General features: G+C 40.0%; 1 protein-coding gene across 3 annotated transcripts in view; it reads left to right on the top strand.

The window, feature by feature from the left end:
• GRID2 (glutamate ionotropic receptor delta type subunit 2) overlaps positions 1-26,310 on the top strand; it is a 2,335,100-nt gene that overhangs the window by 996,125 nt on the left and 1,312,665 nt on the right. The gene's annotated exons all lie outside the window — the stretch shown is intronic.

Raw genomic sequence — 26,310 nt, 5'->3', positions numbered from 1 at the left:
CTGTGCATACAAATCTCAAAGGATCCCACAGTCACTCGTATTGGAAAAAATATTCAGCACATGCTCTTCTTCTAATGTGGTGTATATCTTTCAATGCAAAAAGTGCAAAGAAGGCTGCTACATTGGTGAAACAGACCAGATGCTAAAGACTAGGATCAACTTACACAGATATACTGTAATATTAAAAATTGTAATGCTGACCAGGATATCATCTCAGTCAGACAACACTTTGGTAAAATTTCATTTTTGTATTCTCACCATAAAATCATTGGTGACTACTACACTAATGATTTTATGGTAAGAATACAAAAATGAAATTTTAAGACAATCTAGGAATTCTTCAGGGATCATTCCATTTGAAGATTTAAAAAATGAAACAGATCTGTTTAAAATCAATGAGTTCTTGCATTGAGAGCCAGAAAAGCAACAAAAAAGTGTGTGTAGGGCGGAGTAACTAAACATAATTTTTCTAAAAATAGGTCTTGCAGCTGTATTCTAAGTAACGTTTAATATTTTTAGACAGTTTCCCATAAAGGGAGTTAGCAGTAATCGAGCCTGGACAAGAAGATTTGTCAGAACTTCCTTGCTTGTGTGTCTGTATACAGTATATTTAAATAATTCCTCCTTCAAGTTATTTCCTGTACTAGTTAAAATGTAATTTCTCTTAAATCTTACTTTATTGAGGACTTGATTTAGGTGCTTGGGACTTATTTTCTTCTTAACTTTTATTTCTCCATACATGAATATTGATTCCAACAACTTTTCAAGTGTATATTTTGAATTATGTATTTGAAAACATTATGATAAATAAAAAGTAAAAGAAAAAAGAAAAAAATGTTCCCATACTATTGGTAAACAAAAGACAGTATTCAGCCAAACCATTTCCACAGGTTATTCATTGTTTATGCAAATGGCTTTGAAATTTATTCCATTAACAACCATCTTCTTTTTTTAACTTTATTTAGTTTTTAATGCCAACAAAAAGTGCAATACAATTTATATACAAATAATAATAATCAAATAAGCACTTATAAACAATCAGAATCTATACAAAAGATAAAAATTTCCTCCCCCATCCATCATTACCATCAGGAATAATACCAAAACAAAAGATATATCCCCCCTTCCCCCCCACCCCCCGGATGTGTGGGTGCAATACAATGGAAAATAAAGATAAAGGGCAACTATAACAAATCTACAAAAGATGTCAATGGACCCCAAACCAATTTGAATATCTTATTATGCCCCAGCAAGTCAGCATTCATTTTCTCATGCTTATAAGTTAAACATGAGCTCGCCCACCAGAAAGGAAAACTAAGGCGATCCCAATTCTTCCAATTGCGAATAATCATTTGCATGGCTATCCCAGTCATAATTAGGACAAACCGGCATTTATAGCGGTCCATGGGGAGCTTAATATGCAATAACGTTCCACATATTCCATTGACGTAGTTACCTCATACGTCAATGGAATTGATGCCTCCAGTATGGTATTACTCTGTCCCCATATTGACTTCCAAAAGTTAAGTATCAAAGGACAATAGAACAGCATAGGATCCAGTGTCCCTACATCAAGATGTCAGTGCCAGCATCTATTAGATTTAGAACTTTCTAATTTTTGTAAACCAACAGGGGAAACTTCTATGTAACAAAAAAACCCATGTTTGTCTCATAGATGCTGATGCTGTACATCTCATCCTTCTTATCCCTCTATGTTATATGGGAACATTTTTGTTCTCTTTTCTTCCCATAGAAATCTATGAGAGCCTTGTTATGTGGACTTCTGTCCTTTATTATTATACTCAAATGAAATGTGAAAGAAGCATGAGGACAAAGATTTCAAAAAATACTATGTTGGAGGGCTCTTATAATGCCTTTTTAAAGGACTCTATTGTGGCACAGTGGTTAGAGCTGCAGCCTCAGTACCCTATTGATGCCTAAGTTAAGGCACAGTTTAGAGAATATTGTCCTTTAGTGACTTGCTGAGGTCACTATTTAGTCTATTCTGACTAAGGGGTCCTTTTACTAAGGCGTGCTAGCCATTTCAGCGCACACTAAATGTAATGTAATGTAATGTAATTTATTTCTTATATACCGCTAAACTCCGTTAGGATTCTAAGCGGTTTACAGAAAAATAGACAATAGGGTGCATTAAAATTATAAGTAAAATAGGTACTTAGAAATTCCCTTACTGTCCCGAAGGCTCACAATCTAACTAAAGTACCTGGAAAAATGACAATTAGTAGAGTAATGAAGAAATAAAATAGAGAATAAATGAGAAAAAATAAGAAAATAAACATTCTAATAAGATTACAATGATCTAAAGGACTTTGAAAGGTTGAAAAAAGAGGGGAGATAAAAATAGATGCAGAGGGAGAATCGTTGAAGCAATAGAATTCTGGGGAAATTTAAATGAAATTTGAATGATAAAATAAAACAAAATAAGTGGTAAAACAATAAGTGAGATTAAAAAAATATATCATAAACTAAAAAGAATTGAAAATAAAATCAAAATAGTCAAAACTGAAGTCCAGCTTGAACGGGCCTCCGAGCCAACCGTTGGTCCGATGGCCGGACTGCAGCCCTCCTCCATCGGCTCTCCCCTGCTGGAACGGGCCTCCAAGCCGACCGTTGGTCCGATGGCAGCCCTCCTCCGTTGGTAACACGTCCATAGAATATAATGGGCACGTTAGCGTTTAGCATGTGCTAAATTAGCTAGCGCACCTTAGTAAAAGCAGGGGTTAATTTCTATGGGCTAATAAACGGTCTTGCATGTCTTTTCTCCTTATATGCTGAGGGAGCTCTTTTGCGTTCAGCCTGCTGGTGGGTTCAGGATCAGCTCTCTGATCATATACCAGTCTACCAGAAAGTGGGTGTGGCTAGGGGAGAGATCTTTAGCTGTCCCCTACTCACTCTGCACTGATAGGTACTACTGGTCTTGTATATGTCAATAATTGGTCAGTCATTAAAGAATCTCTGTGTACCATTCACCAATTGGACCACACTTTACCTAATCCTATAGCTAACTTGATGACAGCATCTATCTGGGGCAATTCCAGAGTTCAGATGGGGGAGGGGAACTTTTGTGAGAAATGGGCGAATTTTGGGATATGGCACATACAGTAGGCAATTTGTTTGTCACTATTAATCCACTTATTTTTTCATGCCTTTCATGCTCAGCAGAATACTTATACCCCTGACCAGACCCTTAAGTATTTACAACTGAAATCCTATATTTCTAAAACCCTTACTACGCATAGACTTACTGATATGGAACCTGAGGTGATCAGTCTTTTGAAAACCCATGGTGATGTCCATTCATTTTCTAATTTTTAAAAGAGATTGATATGCTATTGCCATACCTCTAAGTTAACCCTTATTTCTCTTTGGGAAAGTGATTTACATGTTACTATATCTGAGTCCCAGTGGTCCCATTTATGGTTAAATCAAATAGACCAGTTAGGTCAGCGTCAATCCTTCAAATGTCATACTGTGCTATTCATAAAGCTCTATGGACTCTTTTAGGACAATTGCGGACATGGTCTGATTGATCTTTCCTTTGTTGGTGATGAAATTTGCACACTGGAACCTTCCAACATATGCATTATGATTGTCCTTTGATGGCCTTTCCTGCCTAATTTTTTTATTTTTATTTTATTTATTCAATTTTCTATACCGTTCTCCAAGGAGAGCTCAGAACGGTTTGCATAAGATTATTCAGGTACTCAAGCATTTTCCCTGTCTGTCCCGGTGGGCTCACAATCTATCTAATGTACCTGGGGCAATGGAGGGATTAAGTGACTTGCCCAGGGTCACAAGGAGCAGCGTGGGTTTGAACCCACAACCCCAGGGTGTTGAGGCTGTAGCTTTAACCACTGCGCCACACTTCCCCTAATTGAATGTATAATTGATTAAGAAACCTTGTATTGATGAGCATTTGAGCAAACTAAACTAAACTAAAGCTTAACTTTGTATACCGAGTCATCATTCTGAGAAAGCTCAACTCGGTTTACAGCAATTAAATAAACAGGGAATGATTTACAAATGATAAGTAGAAGATAATAGCAAAATTTCAAAAGGATTCATTTTCAAAATGTCAGGCAAATAGAGTAGTTTTTAAAGATTTACGGAAAAATTGAAACAAACTGGAACTCCTTAAAAAAAAGGGGAGATCATTCCAGAGTTGAGAGAATTTAAATACCAAAGATTGACTGAAGATCTTGACTCCTTTAATCCCTTTTTTTAGAAAGAAGGGAGAGTTTAAATTGTTGGATACCTCTTGCAAAGGAGAATCAGTAAACATTCCCAAATAAAGGAATAAGAGGATAGAACAGAGACAGTTTAGGAGGTTTTGAAGACCCATGATTACACTTAATTATGTTATTTATTTATTTTGCTTTCTATTCCGTCCTCCTCAAAGAGCTCGGAATGGGTTATAGGCTAACATACATATTATACAGTTAACAGGTTACAATGTGCCATAGTTACAGTACGAGTTTTTTCCAGTACAGGTTTTTATCCAATCTCAACACATATTAGGGATCTAATGCCAATATGCATACTATATCGTTTCAGGTTACAATTTGTCATAGTTATAGTGCAAAGTTTTTCAATACAAGTTTTTGTCCTAACTTGATACAAACTAGGGATCTAAAACCAATATACATACTATATAGTTTGCAAGTTAAATTTGTCATAGTTACAGTTCAAGATTTTTCAATTAAAGTTTTTATCCTAACGCAACACATACCAAGGATCTTGTATCAATATACATTTCTTGGTAATCTATCGGTCGTGAGCGTAGGAGTTAGGTGAAAAGGTATGTTTTTATTGCTTTCTTAAAGTTGAGGATTCCTTCAAGGGATCTAATCTGTGGGGGCATTTGATTCCAGTGGCTCGGTATGAAGTGGGACTACGAACGTTGTTTGATGGTTTGCGGTTGAAGGGCATGACCAGGGGGTGTTTTGAGGCATATTTCATCCTGGGAGCAGAGGGACCTGTTAAGCACGTACAGAGGAAGCTTGGTCATCATATAGCTCTACATATCTCACATGTCCTATTGAGATATATTGGACAGTATGTTAGAAAATTTAAGGGGTGTCTGAGATCTTTTTCCCTTAGATACTCAGTACTAAAAACTCTTTAGAGGTATACTTATGTATATGATAGGCACTCCAGTTGTGTACTTTTATGTTAATTTTGCTCTTCTACATTTTTGGTTGGTTTTGAACATCATTTTTCTCCATTTCTGCTTTCTGTCCTTTGCTGGATAAATTTTGGACTACTGTTTGGGATATCCTCACATCAGTTTTGCAATTTTCAATGCCTTGCATTGGAATGCAAGGCATTGAACAGTGGAATGTGTGCATTCCACTGTTATTATGGATATATTGCCTATTGATTGCGGTAGCTATTAAACAAGTTGTTGGATGCTGGAAGATCTCTATGGTACTATCAGCATAATCTTGGTCGAATATCATCTGGCAGAAACTCATTATAATATTCCACAATAATATCCTATACAATCTGGGACCCTTTTCTCCATTTATTTTTTAGCTAAGTTTCTACTGTGTAAATGTTGACGCTTTCTACTCTACTTTTATGAAATTGACTATTCTTCTTTTATATGCCTTTCCATTACAGTGATGTTTATTACCAGCTCTGCCATTTGGTTAATGATATTGTTAACCGTACTGTTAATATTGATGTTGGCATTATTGATTTCTCTTGCTCATGACATTATACTAATGTTATGTTATTTCCATTTGTTATGTACATATGCCTGGTCTTTTGTATTACTTACATTTTTTCAATAAACATATTAGAATTTTAAAAAAAGAAAGAAAATGACATTTATACATGTACATCACATACTCTATGTGCTAGAGAGACATGAGAGAGGTAGATGATCTGCACTGACACAAAGAGCAGCCCAAATGGGTATGTGGAACAAAACAAAATTTAATACAATTTATGCCTGATAAGGACACATGTCACCCAAAAGCTTCATCAGAGGCAAAACTAGAAATAAAACCATAGTAACTAAATCAAACTAGCATTCATATCAATAAAAATAAATAAATAAATAAATATGACATCATCAGAGACACGGCAGAGCAAATCAGGGCAGTAGAAGGCCCCGAAGCAGCTTGTGTAGAGTGCTGCACACGTTGCTGGAATCGACAGGTTTGTAGTCGGGACCGCGGGAATGGAAGGGGGGGGGCAGTAAGGAGCCATGTCTCTGTCTCACAGCGGGCTTGCCGGCTCCGGCCAGCCAAAGTTCATTTTTTAGTTCAAAGCCGATGCTGCGTCTCCTCTCTCGATCCCCGCCAGAGTCGGAAGACACCTCCTCCAAACAAGCTGCAGGCATAATCTCATACCTCAATGCACTCTCCTACCAAATTCTGTATCCTCAACCCACACATGAAAAAGGCCACCAATTTGATATTGCAGCTTACATGTCCCAACACCCCCACGCACCAAACATTCATATCTCCAATGGGGCCTGGCACCCCTCCCTCTGGTCAGACCACTTCAAATTCACCTTCAACATCAACTGGACACAAAGCACAAACAAACACGAAACCCACAAAACCTCCTTCAAAACCCGACCAAAAATCGACCCCTCTACATTCTGGACCACAGTAGACCCCTCAATCGCCTCCATAGACCACAATGTATTCATTCACCAGTGGCGCTCCCTGAGCGAAACAACCTTGAACGGACTAGCCCCAGAAAAGACAAAACACAAACTCTGCAGATCTTCAGACAAATGGTTCAACACAGAACTTCTTCAACTAAAAAGACACTGCAGACAACTCGAAAGAGCATGGCAAAAAAAGAACCAAGAACCAACCAAAGTAGCTTGGAGAAACCTAATAAAACAATACAAGATCAAACTTAAGGAAAAACGATGAGCTTATTACTCCAAACTAATAGGCACAGAATCCTTAGACACAAATAAACTCTTCCAACTTGTGAAGAACCTCACCGACACTCAACCATTCCTAACCACCTCAAGGAATCCACCCAACTAGCGGACCATTTCAAGAACAAGATCGCCACTATTAGAGCCTCCTTCAACAACTCACCGACCCTCCTAGACAAGATCATAATAAACCCTACAACAGATGAAGCCACTGCAGCTGACAGGCACTGGTCCAACTTTACAAAGGTGCAATGGTTGGACATGAGCCGATTCTACAGAAAATACAGTTGAGCGTCATGCGACCTGAACAATTGCCCCTCATATTTACTGACAAATGCATCCCCCAAATTTAGAGCTTGCCTCTTGCAATGGATCCAAACAACTCTCACAGAAGGCCAATTCCCACAAGACCTAGGGGAAATCATAATCACCCCAATACTGAAAGATCCCAAAGGACCAATAGACACCCCCTCCAACTACCGACCCATCACCTCAATTCCATTATATGTTAAACTAAAAGAAAGTCTGGTTGCCAAATACCTCACCAACTACCTTGAAGACCACAACCTACTCCACCCAATTCAATCGGGGTTCAGATCTAACCACAGCACCGAGACACTGCTAGTTTCCCTTCTAGATATAGCCAGACAGCACCTTATCAAAGGAAGAAGGATGCTGATAATTCAACTCGACCTCTCTGCCGCATTTGACCTGGTCGACCATACTATACTTCTTCAGATATTAGAAGCAATAGGGATCTCAGGCAAAGTATACAACTGGTTTCAAGGATTCCTTAAAACAAGAACATACAGAGTAAAAACAAAGGATCTTATATCGGAGCCTTGGACCAATCCCTGCGGAGTACCCCAAGGTTCCCCACTGTTACCCATGCTCTTCAATCTTTTCATTTTCTCCCTCGGTACCCTGTTAGACAAACTCAAAGTAACTTCATTCAGCTATGCAGACGATATCACCATACTCCTCCCCTTTGACACACAAGACCCCACCACATCAGATATCCTGGAAAAAACTCTAGAAGCAGTGGAAAAATGGATGACAGAACACAAACTGAAGCTCAACCCAGATAAAACTAAATTTCTACTGCTTGAAAAGGAAAAAAACCCTTCTATAACTGAACTAGAAATAAAAACCACCAAATATCCCATACAACCCACTCTCAAACTCCTTGGAGTAACAGTAGACAGAGGTTACACTCTTCAGGTGCAAATCAACAAAATCACACAAAAAGCATTCTTCACCATGCGCAACCTTCGCAAAATCAGAAAATTCTTTGAAAAAGAACAATTCAGACTCATAGTCCAATACCTAGTCCTAAGTCTATTGGATTATTACAATATCCTCTACCTTTCTTGTCCCACCTACCTAATAAAACAACTACAGACCATGCAGAACACTGCCCTCAGAATTATCTATTCCCTTGGAAAATTTGACCACATCACCAACGCCTTCCTAGACTCACACTGGCTTCCAATACAAGCCCGCATCCAATTCAAACTATACTGCATGTTATTCAAAACATTAAATGGAATGGCACCCACCCACCTAAACAACCGTCTAAACAGGAACCTCTCAACCAGACAGAGGAGAACCCAACCCCCTTTCTCCTACCCCCCTTTTAAAGGAACTAAACGCAAAAAGATGTATGACAACTTACTAGCAACACATGCAACTAAATTGGATCCCACCATCACCAACCTACTGACAGCTTCAACTGACCTCAAGGCTTTCCGCAAAGAAATCAAGACCCTACTATTCAAGAAATTCACCCAAACGTCCTAACCACTTCCTTTTCCCCTCTCACCCCCTCTTAGAATCCTTACATCAAAATTGTTTTAGACCTTATGCCTTTAATTGTATTCCTTTTACTGGAAAAGTCCAGCTATCTTTTTTGTTGTACTAGGTCCAACTTCTTTAATTGTATTTCTCTTCCTGGAAATGTCCAGTTATATTTTTGATGTAATCCGCTTAGAACTGCAAGGTACAGGCGGAATATAAGCCAGTAATGTAATGTAAAACCTCTCACACTCCCTCCAAACCCCTAATGCATCCCTGCCCGCCAATTCTCCTCACAAAATTCCTCCAATCCCCATAGCCCGTTCCCCAGCCAATCCTAACTCACTTTCCCCTACACCTATCCTTACTCCTCTTACTTCCACTCCCCCTCCCCTTACTTAATTTACCTAACAATCCATTACCCATTCACCTACCTACCTACCTGCCTCCCCTACAACCAATCTGTGCTGGCTCATCCAGAGTTATAAGCCTGCAGATTAATCTGCAAGCCACTTTATCATTATACATTTATTGATTCATTTATGTTTTTAATTATTTACGATAAGTATGTATGATTTTAATGGATACATATGTTTATGATTTTATATAGATTTGAATGTTGGTTTGATTTACAGTTTTGCCTCTGACGCAGCTTTTGGGTGAAAAGTGGCCACATCAGGTATTTGTTGCATCAAATGTCTTTTGTTCCATATACCCATTTGGTCTGTTCTTTGTTTTACCCTTGTATCACATATATGCATAAATCTTAATTTCAGAAAGCCAGAATATACACATCCAAAATGTGAGAAGTGGGGCATGGTCTGCCTATATTTTGGGTAGTACAAGGTTCGGACTAAAATGTACATATGCATTCCCCATTGCCATTTGCAAAACGAGTGCTGCCATGGCACATGGCTGCCACATATACATCCATCCCTGCATGCATTTTAGAAAAAGCACTACGTCAGCAGATCACTTTCTAAAATGCTAGCAGAATTAGAGACTTCCCAGTTTGGGTGTCTTAATTATGACATCTATTTAAAATCTGCCATTAAATCTATCAAATAAGGTACAGGGATATAAGTCAAACCATTTTTATTAAAAAATATAAGACAACATAAGAGCAAACATAAAGAAACAAAAACAACAGCAGAGCAAAGCATCCATAAAATGATACACACCATAACAGTACAAATATGTGTAAGACATAAGAATGTATACATTTCAAGTATCACTATCACAATAATGCTTCAAAGGAGACCAAATACCATTAAAAGAACCCTGGGAGCCTCTACACTCTGCCAAGCGGAACTCATACTTATAGCATAGAAGTACCATATTCCACCAGTGAGTCGTAAGTACTGGGGATTTACATTTCCAATGGAGAAGAACAGTCTTTATCGCTAGTCCCAGTAGAATGTCATAAAGAATGGAATATGACCGAGAGAGTGGAGGATCCAGTATGGCTGATCGTAGTATGACCTGACGGTAAGAAAGGGTCTTCGATGAAGAGAGAATCTGACCTGTTATGTCTCCCACCTCAGTCCAGAATGCGGATACAAGAGGACAGTCGAAGAGCATGTGTTGGAAAGTTCCCAGATGAGTTTCACACCTCCAGCAACTATTGGATGATGACGGGGAGACTCGCAGTTGTTTAATAGGAGTCCACAGCGATTTATGAAGAACAAAGAACAATGATTGTCTGAGAGACGCTGAATGCAAGGGTCTGTTGCAATGATCCCACACCTGAGCCCACTGTTGCTCAGATACAGGACAGAGAAGTTCATGGGTCCACTGTCGTTGAACTGGGAGAAGAACGTCTGGGTCAGCACCTTGTATAGCATCATAAATCCTAGATATCAGATGAGGTTTAGTACTCCAGGAAGACATCAATGTAGACATAGTAAAAGAGCCCCTCAATAATCGTTCTAGAGCAGGTCCAAAAGCTGCATGCAAGCTATGACACAATTGGAGATATTTATAAGCCTGATGGGAAGGTAGGTTATATTTGAGCTGTAAATGAGCAAAGGACATTAAAGAATGATTGTCGAGAACATCTCGAATAGACCATACACCATTATTAATCCAGGAAGGCCAATACACCATACGGGAGCCAATAGTAATGTTAGGGTTACCCCATAATGGGAACTGTATATTGGTAAAAATCGAATGTTTTAGGGTACGACCCAGTTCAAGGATCGCTTGTTGGGTGTTGTGCAACACCTTCCAATGGTTAATACAAGGAATTGTTTTGGAATAACAAACTTCAAGCAATGTGGAGGGTCTTACTAATGCATTTTCCAGAAGTCCCCAGTAAGGCAAAGTAGGGCAGGTAGGAGGCAAAAACCATGTGCTGGCACCTCTCTAAATGGCTGCCATAGCGTAGCGTTTATAATGAGGAAAGTTGACCCCACCCTGAGACCATGGTCTCTTAAGGGTAGACAACGCAATACGAGATGGTTTTCCAGACCACAGGAATGTTGTTAAGATCTGGTCTATCTGTTTAAACATCATGGAAGGGAGGGGTAAAGGTAACATTTGAAGTACATAAAGTATTTGTGGGGTCAACATCATTCGAATGGTCTCCAGCCTGCCCCACCAGGTTAAATGTAGTGGGGACCACTGGTGGCATAACGTTTGAAGTTTAGAAAGTAAAAGTTTTACATTATGAGTCACCGTATCTTGCCATGTATTGCAAAAATGAATTCCTAAGTATTTAATGGTCTTGGAACACCAGGTAAGGCCATATGGTGCAATCATATCCTGTGTACAATAAACATTCAGTGGCAACACTTCAGTCTTGTCCCAATTAATAGTATAGCCAGAAAGGCGTCCAAATTTGGAGAGAAGAGCAAGAATGGCCGGAAGGGAGTCAGCTGGGTTGGAGACATATAGTACAGTGGTTCCCAACCCTGTCCTGGAGGACCACCAGCCCAATCGGGTTTTCAGGCTAGCCCTAATGAATATGCATGAGAGAGATTTGCATATAATGGAAGTGACAGGCATGCAAATCTGCTCCATGCATATTTATTAGGGCTAGCCTGAAAACCCGATTGGGCTGGTGATCCTCCAGGACAGGGTTGGGAACCACTGATATAGTAGCACGTCATCAGCGAAAGCTGATAGACGTACCTCAGTTGGACCCAACAGTATTCCTGTGATGGTAGAATCTGAGTCAAGTCTGCGCAACAAAGGTTCCAGGGCCAGATTGAATAGGAGAGGGGACAATGGGCATCCTTGCCTAGTTCCCCGAAATAGGGAAAAATATGGAGATAAATACCCCTCCACATTCAATCTGGCCCTGGGGTTAGCATAAAGTATATGAATCATATCTGTGAAAGCCTGTCCCAATTGGAACCACTTTAATGCATAGAATAAATATTTCCACTCCACATAGTCGAACGCTTTTTCTGCGTCTAATGACATCACGCATGTCGGAGTGGAAATATCCCTAGCCGCCTGTAGAACATGACAGAAAACTCTAGAATTATCCGCCGTCAGTCGGCCTTTTACAAAACCACATTGAGTAGGATGTATCAGTAAAGGGAGAACTTTAGCAAGTCTATCTGCTAGAAGTTTCGCATAAATTTTACAATCATAATTGAGTAAGGATATGGGTCTATAGTTTTTCGGGAGCAGAGGATCACGACCAGGCTTAGGAAATACTACTATATCAGCTTCAGCAAAGGTGCCTCCGCTAGTAGCATTAGTCAAGAAATCTGAGTATAATGTAAATAATTTGGGGAGAATAATTTTCCGAAAGACCTTATAGAACCCTAGGGATAGGCCATCTCCCCCCGGCGCCTTACCAGGTTTCAGACCATCAATGGCCTCACCTATTTCAACTTCAGAAATGGGTTTGTTAAGATTATCCAGCAATTTAGATGGCAATATAGGAGGGGTCATATCTTTAAAGAAATCATCAAAGTCTGCTTCAGTCGGATCTACCCCCGAGGTGTATAAGTGCTCATAAAAAGTTTTAAAATGATTGGTTATTTCTGTGGGATCTGTGCTAAGGGATCCAGCCGATTTAAGAGCTTTAATGTGTCCAGCTCTCTTCTTCTGTTTGAGGTAATTGGCCAACATCGTCCCCGCCTTGTTACGGTGCTCATAATAAAGTGCCCCTTGTAACAATAAGACCCCAGCACGTTCAGAAAGGATGGTGTTATACTTAAATTTAAGCTTACGTAGCTGGATCAAAACTGGAGTGGATGGGGACAAATGATACTCTGTCTCTAACAATTTTATTTGAGTTTCTAGTTCATTGAGCTCACTTGGAGGAGTGTGTGGCGCAGTGGTTGGATCTACAGCCTCAGCACCCTGGAGTTGTGGGTTCAAACCCCGCGCTACTCCTTGTGACCCTGGGCAAGTCACTCAGTCTTCCATAGCCCCAGGTACATTAGCTAGATTGTGAGCCCACCGGGACAGAGAGGGAAAATGCTTGAGTACCCGATTGTAAAACCGCTTAGATAACCTTGATAGGCGGTATATAAAAAATCCTAATAAACTTTTCCTTTTCTTATTTAGATGGGCCGAGAAAGCTATGATTCTTCCCCTCAAATAAGCCTTATAGGCGTCCCAGACAATTTGAAATGCCAATTCCTGAGTATCATTTTGTGTAAAGTATTCTTCCGTCCATTCTTCAACTTGATGTATAAAGTTTTTGTCCGCTAGTAAAGCAGCATTAAGACGCCAGGTAGGCATAGGTGACGGAGGAGCAGATAGTGAAAAAGAGACAAAAACCGCTGAGTGGTCAGTGAGAGGGCAAGAGATAATAGAAGTGGAACGTACAGATGGCAGGAGAGATTGAGACATAAGAAAATAATCCAACCGCATGGCAGAAGCATGAGGTGCGGACCAAAATGTATATTCAAGATCTTTCGGGTGATAAAGACGCCAGACATCAATCAGTCCATACGAGTGAATAAGGTGAGTTAATATTGGTAGTGTTGGAGGAGGGCGATAGGGAGATTGAGATCTGCGATCAAGATGTTCATCAAGAACTACATTCCAATCCCTTCCCATGATGTAATAATCAGTGGTTATAGCAGCTAACTCCTTACCTAATGTACTAAAAAATGCAGTGTTGGGAACATTGGGGCCATAAAGTGTAAATAAAGTGTAACGGACAGCATTGATTTCTATTGTAACTGTGACCCACCGACCCTGCGAGTCATGGGAAGAGTGCACAATAGAGTAATTAAGAAGTTTGGACAATAATATAGCCACCCCTCCTTTAGTATTCACTGCGGGAGAGAAGAAGCACTGAGAGACCCAGTCACGTTTTAATTTAGCTGATTCTATGGAATTCAATTTAGTTTCTTGCAGAAAGACTATCTGAGCTGAATGATGTTTACAATACAAAAGTGCCCTTTTTCGCTTGATAGGGTGATTTAGACCTCTGATATTCAGAGTTAACACATTACACTTAGCCATCAGGGATTAACAAGGAAGCAGTGACTGAAGGATAAATGAAGCTTCGCAAGTATACATTGCAGTCAGTACTGTAGATACAAAGCCAAATCAAAATTGCCTCGCTCTGCATGAAAAAGAAGCAAACCCCACACATACACACTTGCATACATCCCCCCACCCTCCCCACAAACATCCAAACTCCCCCCATCCCGCAAGACAATAGCCTTGCAATCAACCCGCCCAACCGGCGCCCCTAGGGTCTATGGAGGGGGAGAGGCACAACAACAACATGGAAGGTACAGGGATATATTTCAAATTGAATATATTACATTTTAACAATTTGATTTTTTTTTTCTTTCTTTCTTTCTTGTGGCCCTTTCTTGAGGCAGGCATATCAATTTATTTGTATTAAATGTGACTTTTTATCAGGCAGCAATACATTGACCCTATGTTGAAACTCTGGTCAGTCTTTCTTTCATATAGGTGTCTTTCCCAATATGGATGATGAATGGGTTGTATTTGTGCTTAACTGTTAGGGTTGCCTTGAGCTGAGCCCTGCAGGTTAGAAGTAGTAAAGATCTGTGTGGCACCTAAAGAACCATTTGTCAATACCTTCTCCAGCTGACACTGTTTATGACCTTGGACAGCTAAATTTGACCGCCATTGCACCAAGTAACCACTTACATTTTTAAATTATTTGGAAAAGGAACTTCTGCTGTTATGCAATGTTTTTAGTATCATAGGGCTAGATTCACAAAGCAAACTCATCATATACAGATCGGTTTGCGACCCCGGCCTGATTCACTTACCTCTCTTCCGACCATCCTCCGATCCGCGCCTGCAAATGAGGGCAACGGCATGCAAAGTAGGCAGGGATGCAATTCACTAAACAAAACCCTGCAACACCGACTGAACTGGCCGATCAAAAAAAGCGACTGCTGAGGACCAGTCACTGAAGCCCTTTCCGTCTGCCCTGCCTTCTGCCGCTCTGCCCTGTCAGCCCCTATCCTGCAACACTGAATGCGCCTGCCTGCCTGCCCCAAACACACTGCCTGCTTGCCTCCTTTCCCCACACTGCAAGCCATGGTTTTAACTCGTGAGCTTAAGCGGGTTAAAACTACGGGCTCCATTAAAACGATCGCCTTTTTTTATTTTTTAAATCTATGCCAGCCCTGAAGTCTAGCGCATGCGCAGACCATCTACAGACCATGTGCGGGGATCGCTATCGAGCAATCTGGGAAGGCAGATGGGGGCGTTCCTCCGATCACCCCCGTCTGCATATTGGGGCTTCGTGAATTCATCGGACCTGCCCGGATCGGGTCCGGATCGGGCAGGTTCGTGAATCTAGCCCACAGTGTTATATAAATGTCAAAATATAAACAAGTAAATTGGCTAAATCAATTAGCACAAATAATTGTGTGCTAACAATTAGTTAGTGGTTTTAATTGGCAACAGTTTGGATCTTCCTAAGCGCTACGCTATAAAGATCTGCATGAGCCACTCAAAATGGTGTATGGCCATTGGAGGGGCATGGGTGGGTCAGGGCAATAATACTACTATTAATTATTTCTATAGCGCTACCAGACATATGCATCACTGTACAGAGTCACAAAGAAGACAGTCCCTGCTCAAAAGAGCTTACAATCTAAACAGCCAAGAGAGACAAACAGGATGTCATGGATACAGTTAAGGGGAACGGTTAATCAGCTGGCTTGGATGGTGGGCAGAGGAGTAGAGTTAAGGATTGAAGGTCATATCAAAAAGGTGGGTTTTCAGTCTGCTTTTTTTTTTTAAGTTCAGGAAAGCCTTTTATTACATTTTGAAAACATAATATTAAAGTACATATGGCACAATTCTAAAAATATTAACACGTCATATTTCACAAGAAAGTAACGCCATAATGCATCGATGGCAACGTAATAAGTAAGGTGAAAATGTAAGAAAAGTAGCTTTTAAACAAGGTAAGAGAAGGGGCTTGGCAAACAAACTCGGGTAATTTATTACAAGCATAGGGGGCAGTTAGATGAAAGGAACAAAGGGCTACTTTAATCAAGGTGCGCTACAGGGGTTAGCGCGTCGGACATTTCATCACGCGCTAACCCCTGCGGCACACCAAAAAACTAACGCCTCGTCAATGGAGGCGTTAGCGACTAGCGCAGCAGGCGGTTGAATGTGCGGTATTCCGCGCGTTAACCACCTACCGCAGCTTGATAAAAGGAGCCCAAAGTCTAGAACTGGCAGTGGAGAAGACGGGTACAGTTAAAAGCAGTTTATCTGAGGAACGGAGTTCTCTGGGGGTTGTACAAGGAGAGAGAAGAGAGGAGAGATATTGAGGGGCAGCAGAATAAGCACACTTGTAGGTCAGCAAGAGGAGCTTGAACTGTATGTGAAGGTGGATAAGGAGCCAATAAAGTGATTTAAGGAGAGGGGTGACATGAGTATAATGAGGTTGTTAGAAGATGAGTCGTGCTGCACAAACCCCACTAAAAAATTTTGCACAGATTGCAAGGGGGAGAGGCGACACTGCGGAAGACCTCAGTGTGTGTGCAGTATTACTGAATACCAGGGATCCATGCTCAACCTCTGTGCCATGATTTACACCCGGTTTCAATTGGTGTAAATTCTCGCACCTAAATTTTGCCAAGAAAATCTGCTCTACGGGCCTGATTTTCTAAACAGCACCTAAAACATAGATGCCAAGAAATATGGTACATAGCGCATGTCAATCTTAAGTTAGGTGTCATTTATAGTAGTGCCTAAATTGGACTTAAGCCTCCCCTCCCCTATTTATGCCAGGATTTTCTTGGCCTAAATACTAGCTCCTAAGTTCATTTTAGGCACCTAGACATAAACCACACCTAAGATCCACCCATGATCTGCCCTTTGATATTTCAATGCATATTCATTGGGAAAACTCTGAAAACCCGATTGGATTCCGGCCCTCGAGGACCGGAGTTGCCCACCCCTGGTCTAGACCATATCATCTTGCTCAGTAGAATAATTCCTTGTCTTATGGCATTTGCATCTGAAGTAGCACTCCTTCTCTGGGCCACTCAATAGACCAGTGGTTCCCAAGCCTGTCCTGGAGGAGCACCAGGCCAATCGAGTCTTCAGTCTAGTCCTAATGAATATGTATGAGAGAGATTTGCATATAATGGAAGTGACAGGCATGCAAACCTGCCCTCGAATCGTCCCCCCCAAGACAGCACTCCCCCACAAACCCCCGATCTCCCCCCCAACCCGCGACCCCCCTGCCCCCAATCCTACCCTCCATAACTTGTCAACGTTGGCTGGACGGACGGATGCCAAGCCCGCCTGTCCGGCAGGACAGCTGGCTCCAGAATGGGGCCGGATTGTCCCAGGTGGCTTAAACCCCGCCCACAGGTGGGGCCTGAGGCGCCTGGGCCAACCAGAATAGGCCCTGGAGCCATAGGCTCCTCCTGTGGGAGGGGCCTTAGGCATATGGGCCCAACCCACACCTGAATATAAACCACTTAGTCTTTAAGTGGTGTATAAATACTAAAATAAATAAATTACATTTCCACTGTTCTCCAGCTCATTGCTCCAATCTTAATATTTCCGAAGAATAAACCTACTGATGTAATGTATTGTCAACTTTGAGATTTAATAGAATTTACACTTCCATGTTTTCTTCTCAAGCAGCAAAGTGCTGGAATGTTCTTCCTTTGATATTAGATCAGAAACCCATTAAATGAGATTAAGGAAGAGATTTAAACCATTTTTGAAAGAAATGTATAGGCAATATGATCTTATCTACCATTATATTATTATGTCTGTAAATGTATTGTAAAATGTCCTTAGTTTGGCTAGCTATCTTTTATTGCAATCCTCACAGAACAATTTGGCTTGTAGTGGGATATAAGACTTCAATATTTTATTGTATTGTAAGATATTTTAATGTGCCTGCATGAAATTATAAGCGTCTACTGTTGGAATTAACTAGTACTGTTAATGTGACTGAGTATGGTACAAAGTTTGTACCTTGGCAAGTCATTTGAAAGACAATGGTAAAAATGATGATTCTTTTCAAGGTTAAGTATTTCTGCTTCAAGCATAGAATATTTTATTAATAAAACATTATTGGGTCCTGCATGGAAAACTTGAGGCTATGGTATATTACAATGGGAGAAATAATTGGTGCCTCATTAATTTTCCTAAACTTCCACTGTTACCCATAACTGACATGTTTAAGTGCTATTTCTGAGAACATTTAAATATGATATAATGAGCTTTCCTGCCAACATGAAATATATATTATCTGCCCTTTTCTAAACATGCTGAAGAGGCAAAACTGTCAATGGAAAGCATGATTTTGGAGAGGAAGGACTGTCCAGAGTCACCTTGTTATTTGAGAAATTTCTTTGACCTTGGTATTTTGTTTCATTGATTTTGTGTGTATGTGTGTGTGATTTGTATTGGTTATGGATGACACTATATGTCCCTAGTTCTAGTTATTCTTTTGTAATCTGTATTAGATCTCCCTACCTCAGAAGGAGAGTGTGGCATAGTGGTTAGACCTACAGCCTTAGCAACCTTTGGCTGTGGGTTCAAATCCTGCATTGTTCCCTGTGACCCTGGACAAGTCACTTTTTTTTTCACTACCCCAGGTACATTACATAGATTGTGAGCCCACCAGGACAGATAGGAAAAATGCTTCAAAGTACCTGTATATAAACTGCTTTGAGTGTGGTTGTATAACTACAAAAAGGCAGTATACAAGTCCCAATCCCTGTCCCTTAGCAGGGTTTAAAAAGGGTTTTGATAATTTTCTAAAAGAAAAGTCTATAAAACGGGCTTGAAACCCCCCACTGCTTATCCAATTAATTATAGAACAGTCATTTATAAATTTCAATATTCCTAGTCAAAGTTAAACAGATACCGACTAATACTCAAAACAAGTTAACTGGCTGGGAACGGTTGCCAACCAGTTAACTCCCTCCCATCTATCAAAGAAGGGAAGAAGTGTCTTCGGTGGCAAGCTGGCTAATCTATTAGAAGAAGGTTTTAAACTAGAAGTGATGAGGTAGGGTGATCAAAGCCCCCAGGTGAGTAAATCACTGAATTTCTCTACACAGATGGGAAAAGGGGTCATGTCTGGAAAGTGGTATATACTAATGCTTGAAGCATGAGAAATAAGATTCTGGATCTAGAAGCAGTGATGGAAGAAAATGAGTTGGATATAGTGGCAATCATGGAGATGTGACTGGGATGTAGTTATACCGGGCTACCAACTGTTCAGGAAAGACAGGATAGGAAGAAAAGGAGGGGAATAGCATTATATGTTAAAGATCATATTAAATACCATAAAGATATTGCAAAATAAAGCCTTAAAGCATCTCCCCAGTGTAAAACATTTAATAGTAAAGAATGAGGTAACTAGATGATAAATGTAAAAATTCTTGTTGATTTCTAATTGATTTTTACCATTTTGATAACAAGTACCATTATGTATTGTATCTCATATATCCTTTATATGTGAATTATTTTGTGTATCATTCTAATTTTACTTTGGGCAATGAAATTTAGGGTGGGCATATCATAACCCTATAGACATTAATCTTTAGAACCTCATATGATATATATATCATTTCAAGTTCCCATAATGTATATCATTTGTAATCATTTATGCCAGGGGTCTCAAAGTCCCTCCTTGAGGGCCGCAATCCAGTTGGGTTTTCAGGATTTCCCCAATGAATATGCATGAGATCTATGTGCATGCATTGCTTTCAATGCATATTCATTGGGGAAATCCTGAAAACCTGACTGGATTGCGGCCCTCAAGGAAGGACTTTGAGATCCCTGATTTATGCCCACCACCCCCTACCAATAGGTGTTTTTACTTAAAATTCAAATCTAAATAATTTATTAATTAGTAATATTACCCATAAATTTAATATTTTCAATCTAAGTAATTCATTGGTTGAAAATAATACCTATAAATATATTTCCTAACAAAACCCTTCATAAATTATGTGGCATTCAATTTGTTTGTTGTAATTGAAAGGCAACACTTATCTGAATCAGGTGGAACATGGCCATATCAACGTTGATGGTGGCCATGTTCCACCTGATTCAGATACGTGTTGCCTTTCAATTGCAACAAACAAATTAAATGCCACATAATTTATGAAGGGTTTTCTTAGGAAATATATTTATAGGTATTATTTTTAACCAATGAATTACTTAGATTGAAAATATTAAATTTATGGGTAAGATTACTAATTAATAGGCTTTATTACTCTAAGGTTTTATTCCAGTGTGCTCGTTCACAGTTGATGTGTGCAGTTCCATCTCCACACTTTGTTACTTTGGTTTGATTTATGTGGGAGGTTTTTGTTGTTGTTGTACTCTTTGTTTTTGGTCCACCTGTATTTTAGGCATGGCCAGTTATACCAGCCAAAGAGCTAGTGCAAATTCTTTAAAAAAATGTGCATATTGTAGTATTCAATAATTCATAGATTTAACTATTCATCCTGCCCATATTCCACCCCTAAGTGTTGTAGCATTTAAGCACCATGTCATGAAATAGGCATGAGGCTGAATACTGTCTTTTGTTCTATATGCTGTGATTCTGGTCATCTACAGTACATGCATTCTTGGCACATAAATGTTGCCCCCTACCCCCCTTATAGAATTTCTGTTAAAGTCTGATGTTTAGCTTATTTCTGTGCCAATGTGGACAGGTTAAAATTTCATTAACTCAGGGAGATAGTTACCAAGGTGTGGCAAAAGGTGGCCTTTTATTACACCTTGATGTACTGCAGGAGTCATCAACCTGTGGTATCAGAGTAACCGCAATTTATGGATTCCCGCAATATATAAAATATCCAGTTCTGTTACATCTACTCAGGAGTCCATACGTTAGGTGATCGAGGCTCCTGCACTCCTGGACTGCAGCGCCCACTCATCCAGCACACCTGACGCTGCTTGCCGACACAGCAAAATGGCTGACTCTTGCTGCCACAACTCCACAAAGGGCTGGTGGCATGCAATCGGGCCCACAAGCGTTCCTCCGACGTCAATTTTGACGTTGGGGCAAGACTTGTGGGCCCGATTGCACACCACTGGCTCTTCTCTTCCTTTCCTGTAGTGGGTAAGAGGGCGGTGAGCAGCATCAGCTGCAGTGAAGGGGGGGGGGGGGGCAACAAGCAGCAGCAGAATGCCGGGGGGGGAGCGGGTTGACGAGCAGCAGTAGAACGCCGGGCGTGGGGGGTGGAGGTGTATTCACTCCATAAGATGAACCCCCTTTTTGGGAGCAAAAAATACGGTAAGCTTTCTTGTAGCAGATTTTCCTTTTCTTTGGAATCAGAACATATCAGTTCCAGCATACAGAGGTTTAATGTGCAATTGTTATGAAAAATGCTAAACATCTATGTTAGAAAGCATTTTTAAACTATTAATACATGTGTGTCCCAGTTGTTTTGCTGAATTAATTCTGTACTCTGCATATATACAATAATGGTAGACTTCTCAGTCACCTTCTGGCACATACAAAGAATGTTTAAATTTCAATTTTATCTAATTGAAAGGATTAATTTAAAAAGAAAGAACAAAATCCAGAGTTTAATATGACCTGCTCTTTGGGGACTAAAGCAAGATTTCTGTACCTTATGGTTTCAATCTCCACAGAACCTGTTCATAATTCCCTTCCCTACCGCACTCCAAATTCAATGACTCTCAAGCTGAACCAGATAAAGTGGGTTGAATGGAGTATACTTGTGTTCAGTTTTAAGAGCAAGCTTAGAGGTAAAGACTCAGCTCTGGGAATAAACAGAATTCCTCAAAAGAATCAAAAACAGACCGTAATTTGCTAATATAATGCATAATTCATGTGAGTTGCCCCATGCTTTATACTTGAACCAAGAAACCTACTGTAGAAGTGTAAATTGGAAAAAAAAAAGGCTGCTTTCTTTAAAATGCTGTGTATATTAGCTGTAGGACCACAGTTGAGCTGGAAGAGGTTCCATAATATCATCTTACAGGGGTAAGATGATTTGTATGCTTCAATGCAGTACAATTTCCTAACAGGACTGCTGATATATGTTTGCTGTATGTATATATATATACATATATATTTGTATGTATGTATGCTGTATGTATATATATATATATATATATATATATATATATATATATTTTATTTTATTTTTTTTTATTTTTTTTTTCACTTGAAGATGGAAAACATTATCAAAGCATAATAACTATTATTTTGACGACAGTGCAATGATTTCTCTTGTTTCCACCATAGATATGATTTAGGGTTCAATCACGTATGACAATGACATACCTTACATCCTTACGTCAACGTCTTGCATGTGATTGTGTTGTTAAAATTTCCTGCGCATGCGCGCATGTGTTGTAGCTCGCTGTGCCCAATTGTCCTGAGCTAATTTGTCTTGCACTCAATTGTCTTGCACTGAGTTGGCTTACGCGCAATTGTGGTTGCGCTCAATTGTCTTGCGTTGACTTGTGTTTGTGCTCAATTGTCTTGCACTCAATTGTCTTTGTGCAATTGTCCGCACGCTTTTGACTTGCCACCATAATTTAGATGCTAAATTACTATGGGGCTCTTTTACTAAGCTGTGGTAAGCATTAATGTGTGCTCATCACAGGTTAAAAAGTCACCACTGTGAGGTGCACTCAGCCATCCTGTGGTAATTTTGGAATTAGCACATGCTACCCATGCGCTAAAAAAATAGATATTATTGTTTAGCATGGGGTATGTTTGGAGGTTGAAACTGGGAGTTGAATCATGTGTTCAAATATACTTAGGTAAGGAATTTCAAATTAATAGAACTAAAATATCAAAAAGGCAGAGTCCTTAGTTGCTTCATAATAGGATCTTCATGGAGGAAATATAGACTATGATCATACTAAGAATACAATAACTGTGGAAGAGAATGAAGAATAAAAATATCAAATAAATGATCTTACAGGCAAGTGGACTAACCCATTTTTCATTCCTGAGGTGGTTGAACCACTTCTCCATGTCTCCAATGGGAATAGTCCATTCAATCATGCAAAAATCTGAGAAATTCACTGGGTTTTAGCTTGACTATAGGTAAATATGGATGTCTTGATGCACTAGATCAGTGTTTCTCAAGTCAGTCCTGCAGTACCCTCTTGCCAGTCAGTTTTTTTAGGATGTCCACAATGAATAGGCATGACATTGGTTTGCATACATTGCCTCCATTGTATGCACATCTTTTCCATGCCTATTCATTGTGGATTACCTGAAAAAATGACTGGCAAAGGGGTACTCCAGGACTGACTTGAGAAACACTGCACTAGATCCAAAAAGCCATATACAGTATTGGTAAATTGAGGGTTAGCCAACTTGTCCACGAGACCATCCAATAATGCTGCAGAATAATCAGCTTTCAGGTCCTTAAAAACAGGAATACTTTAATCTTGATCCTGTAGGCTTCGGGAAACCAGTGATAAAATAGATGCCAGAATATAATGGGAAAAAATTGCAGAAGGAAATGCAGAGAATGCTATTACTCTTCATACTACTCATAAAAATAATGGAGTCATTTCAAGCAAAATTAGGACAAAGAAAAATTCCTGGTAGAAAATGTTTCAATCAAAGCATGAAGGTGAACAAAACACTTTTTCTTCTTCTTTTTTTTTTTTTTAATAAAGAAAAGAAGCAAATTTAGGCACACATCTTTTTGCAACAAACAGTAGAAAATTAATAATCTATCAATTTTCAATAAAAACTACTATTATTCAAATCACTACTGAGATATAGAAATATTAATAGCAATACACTATGGGGCTTATAATTGAAATGAAATACGTCTAAAAACAGGCTTAAATCTGCACTTGGACGATCAGTAAGACAAGTTGTCCAAGTGCCAATAATCAAACCAGGTTTTAGACGTATCTAAAAATGACTTAGGCCTTTTCAGTGCTGCTGCATGACCAGAGGTAAAAGGGATGTTTTAGGAGAAGTGGCGAGGGTGGGATTTGGGCAGGACGTGGGCTGATCTAAACTTAGTCGTACTGCAAGTATAACCGAAAGTTTAACGAGGCTGCCTGAACGGAACTTGTACATTATGACTTAGACCATATAAAACCAGGTCTAAGTGCCAAAAGGTATCCAAAGTGACCAGATAAGCACTGCAGACACAAAGTACAGACCCCCATACACTGCCCCAGTGATCACCGACCCCCCACCCTCCAGCACCATAAAAATCAAAATAAAAACGTACATACCTGCTTCCAGAACATCAGCACCTAGCATAGCAAAGTCTAGTAGAGCAGAACAGAGGTGGCTTAAGTAGTGTGGGGGTGGGTGGGCCCATAAGCCACTCTAATCACTGCATTTATGGTGGAACATGTGCACCTCCAACCCCCTTCTCCCAAACCCTACTGTACTGCCATATAGGTGCCACCTGAAGCCGTGAGGACTATTTGGGGTGTTTAAGGGGACTTACAATGCCCTATAAGGGAGTTATGATGAGATGTTTATGTGAAATTCACAGCAGTGTCCTGTAAGGTGCCCCACTACTCTGTTGCCATGTCTAGGTGTCCAGGTCCATTACTTTGCTGGCCCCTCCCACATCCAAAAGGTCCTTTTCTAGGCGTTTTTGACTTGGACAAATTTTTGGACGAGAATGGGGGATAAAGATAGATGACTTAGCGGTCTGGGTGATCAAACAGCTGGACGTACAGTTAGACGACTCTCGGAAGAACTAAATATTTTGGACTTATTTTTTGAGAATGGACTTTAAACAGTGCCAACTTTAGGCGACTAGCGACTTAAGTCTAAAATGGACTTGGACGTTTCTTTCGATTATGCCCCTCCATGCTTGCATGCCAGAATTCACAGTGCATTTAAATAATTTTTCTGGCTAGACAATGCAATTTTACAAGTTTGCAGGTTTATTTACTTTATATCTCTTATAATAAAACCCTAAGCGATGCATGCACACTCCTACCTGCGTGTTCCGTATGTCTGTGGCAGGCAGGAGAGCGCATGCGCGCTTACAATGGGCCCACACTTGAGCGCTGTGGATGACTAAGGAGACGCACCTGTTCAATTTATTAAGAGCGATACCGCTTCTCCTGCACATACCGGCAGAAACCTCCCTGCAGCGTTGGCAGCGGCAGCATGCTAAACAGGCTGCTTCGCAGCTTTCTCCTGCCCCTGTCTAATTCTCTGGTGATACCTCATTTAGAATATTGTGCACAATTCTGGAGACCACATGTTCAAAAAGATAGGAAGAGTCTTCCTATTAAAGTTAATAGGAGGACTCCTACTACCGCAGTTAGATCTTTGCTTTTCTTGCTAAATTGATGTGATTTATTTTCATTAGCACTAACTAGAATTCTTGGATCTAAAATTTATGCGATTAATAGTATTGATTAAGAATTGTATTTCCTATTTGATATTAGTATTTTGTTTAAAATTATTATTCCTGGGATTTTTTTTTTTCAATATTCTGTACAAGAGGTTTTCTTGAAAAAATTTTAAAAGCAATAAATAAATTTTAAAAAGATAGGAAGAGGATGGAGTCAGTCCAGAAGTCAGCTACTAAAATGGGCTAGTAGTGTATGGGGATAGAATAATGATCTCAGTATGCAAACTTTGGAGCAGACATGGGCGACTCCTGTCCTCGAGAGCCAGAATCCAACTGGGTTTTCAGGATTTCCCCAATGAATATGCATTGAAGCAGTGCATGCAAATAGATTTCAAGCATATTCATTGGGGAAATCCTGAAAACCCAATTGGATTCTGGCCCTTGAGGACCGGAGTTGCCCATGTCTGCTTTGGAGGAAAGACAGGAGAGGGGATATATGATAAAGACTTTTAAATTCACTCAACAATCAAACTATTATTAGCCAAGTGGTGGTGGAGATACCCCATGAAAAACCATTTATACTTAGTGGAGAAAAAGCCTCAACTTATCAACAATATATGGACGACAACCCAATGAGTTTCAAAGCCAGTCCTGCTTTGTATCAAAGGCAAAAACAAACTCCACAGCTTTTCAAATGTAATTTTTCAAAACGGGACCAAAGCCATCACTGTGCACAGGGAGCCAAGAACAAGAACACAAAATAGTTCACTTATCTTCATAGATGTCACCAGGAACCAAACATGCTCCTTACAGCGAGTAGATCTTCCTGCTATAGCTCTTCGC

This window comes from Geotrypetes seraphini, chromosome 1 (assembly GCF_902459505.1).
Source record: "Geotrypetes seraphini chromosome 1, aGeoSer1.1, whole genome shotgun sequence".
Taxonomy (NCBI): domain Eukaryota; kingdom Metazoa; phylum Chordata; class Amphibia; order Gymnophiona; family Dermophiidae; genus Geotrypetes; species Geotrypetes seraphini.
Note: the sequence above shows the minus strand (reverse complement) of the source record. Positions and strands in the feature narration are given on the sequence as shown.